At 46.9% G+C, this 2500-nt stretch overlaps 1 protein-coding gene across 4 annotated transcripts in view; it reads right to left on the reverse strand.

Annotated features, from left to right (window-relative positions):
* Positions 1-2500, reverse strand: part of wnd (Mitogen-activated protein kinase kinase kinase 13 wallenda) — a 156216-nt gene that overhangs the window by 133374 nt on the left and 20342 nt on the right. The window contains exon 1 of one of the 4 annotated variants that reach the window (XM_070114657.1): positions 682-1026. The exons of 2 other annotated variants lie outside the window; for them this stretch is intronic. The gene's annotated coding sequence lies outside the window, so the exon portion shown is untranslated. Of the gene's footprint in view, positions 1-681; positions 1027-2500 lie in introns of those variants that run through there. One more of the 4 variants, XM_027357256.2, reaches the window with a different exon arrangement.

The raw sequence follows: 2500 nt of genomic DNA on the forward strand, positions 1-2500 counted from the left end.
AGACAAAAGAGAAAGAAAGAGAGAGAGAATAAGGGGGAAAAGAGAGGGGAAAAAAATCGAACGAAGACCATTGAAAAAATCCCTATCAGGTGTTTTCGCCCAAATCGATATGTGTCTCTCACTCTCTCTCTCTCTCTCTCCTTCCTAGTTACTGGGCGCTCTCTCTCTCCCACACACACCCCTTTATTTATACTTTTCCCCTAGCTGTGCACACGAAACAAGATTGTTTTCGGGGTATAAAGAAGAGATTTTTCCCCATTTTCCCTCCGGATGGGGGAAGAAACTCGACCATTTTCCCCCCGTCCGAAGATCTTGCTTCGTTGCAGCGGCAGAACCTCCTGATGTGAAGGTGTGGCTGCAGGTTGCAAAAAGCCAGCGCCAAGACCGTCTTGAGCAGCGGGAAAAAATAAAACTATTGAGTCGAAATCCTTGGCTGTTAGCGAGCGCCCGTCGACCGTATGGTGACAATGGCAAAAGTGAAAGACGGAGTATTCTCTCTCTCTCTCTCTCGCCGAGATGAAACCTGTCTCCATCTCTCCTCCTCCTTCTCTCTTCTCTCTTCTCTCTTCAACGAACGACAGGATAAAACCAGACGACAATTAAAAAAGGAGAGAGAAGGAGAAATACGCGAACCACAAAAGGGATTCTCTCATTCTCTTCTCTCTCTCTTGTTTTACTCACCTGCCTTCTTTCACGACGGATCCGACACCCTCATCCTGGAGACGACTGGAGAGAGGCGGCGGAGGAGGCAGCTGATTTCCACACTTAAATAACTCCTCAGAGAACCACAATCGGGTAGATATATAAACAAATGAAGAATATAGATCGGCGCTATTTTAAAAAGCCGATCGACTGTATCCCAAAGAGAGGCGACGTCGAAATATCCACCGATTTTTTAGCTTTAAGGCGCCATCATCACCACCAAACACAGCACACAGCGAGCATTGAGAGCGTAACTCCCGAACTGGCCGCTAGAGGGAGGGTGGGTGGAAGGTTGCCTCTTGTCCCGCATGGCTGATCGCGGTTGCCATACACCCCCGGTGCCATACATGTTGCCATATATATGTTCTCCCTCTCTCTCTCTCTCCTTCTCGGTTCTCTTTCTCTCTCCTCTTTGGTTCTCTTGCTCTCTCTCTCTCTCTCCTCTTTGGTTCTCTTGCTCTCTCTCTCTCCTCTTTGGTTCTCTTGCTCTCTCTCTCTCTCCTCTTTGGTTCTCTTGTTCACTCTCTCTCCTCTTTGGTTCTCTTGTTCACTCTCTCCTCTTTGGTTCTCTTGCTCTCTCTCTCTCTCCTCTTTGGTTCTCTTGCTCTCTCTCTCTCTCCTCTTTGGTTCTCTTGCTCTCTCTCTTTCTCCTCTTTGGTTCTCTCTCTCTTTCTCTTTCTCCATTTCTCTCTCTGTCTCTCTCTCTCTCTTTCTCTCACTTTTTTTTCTCTTTCTCTCTCTCTCTCTCTCTCTCTCTCTCTCTCTCCCTCTCTCTCTCTCCCTCTCCCTCTCCCTCTTCCTCTCCCTCTCCCTCTCCCTCTCTTTTCCCCTCTCCCTTTCCATCTCCTTCACCATCTCCCTCTCCCTCTCCCTCTCCCTCTCCTTCTTCTTCTCCCTTTCCCTCTCCCTCTCCCTCTCTCCTCTCTTCCTCTCCCTCTCACTCCTCACTCTCCCTCTCCCTCTCCCTCTCCCTCTCCCCCTCCCTCTCCCTCTCCCTCTCTCTCTTCCTCTCTCTCTCTCTCTCTCTTTCTTTCTCTCTTTCTCTCTCTCTCTCTCTCTCTCTCTCTCTCTCTCTCTCTCTCTCTCTCTCTCTCTTGCTTGCTTGGATATGAAGATTTTAAGATGTGTTCAGGTGAATGTTTTTTTGTTTTTTTTTATTAACGGGTTTGTTTTCGTTTTCTCTTCATTTGGTTTCTCTTTGTATTTTTTAAGGGTGTCGCTGTGTGATGCGATAGAGAGAGAGAGAGAGAGAGAGAGAGAGAGAGAGAGAGAGAGAGAGAGAGAGAGAGAGAGAGAGAGAGAGAGAGAGAGAGAGAGAGAGAGAGAGAGAGAGAGAGAGAGAGAGAAAGAAAGAGAGAGAGAGAGAGAGAGAGACATAGAGAAAGAAAGAGACAGAGAGAGAGAGAGAGCAAGAGAAAGGGCGAGCGAGAGAGACAGAGAGAGAGGGAGAGAAAGAGAGAGAGAGAGGGAGAGAGAGAGAGAGAGAGAGAGAGAGAGAGAGAGAGAGAGAGAGAGAGAGAGAGAGAGATACATACGGACAGACAGACAGACAGAGAGAAAGAGACAGAGAGAGAGAGAGAGCAAGAGAAAGGGCGAGCGAGAGAGACAGAGAGAGAGGGAGAGAAAGAGAGAGAGAGAGGAGTCAACCCACGTTGCCAAATGCTACCCGGGTAACAGCAAAAGGGGAGACTTTAAAAGAAACGAAATAAAAAGTTTCCATAATAGATCTTCCTTTTTTTCTCTGTATAATCCTCATTATTTTATATATATATATATATATATATATATATATATATAT

Source organism: Penaeus vannamei, chromosome 36, assembly GCF_042767895.1.
Source record: "Penaeus vannamei isolate JL-2024 chromosome 36, ASM4276789v1, whole genome shotgun sequence".
In the NCBI taxonomy this organism is placed as follows: Eukaryota; Metazoa; Arthropoda; class Malacostraca; order Decapoda; family Penaeidae; genus Penaeus; species Penaeus vannamei.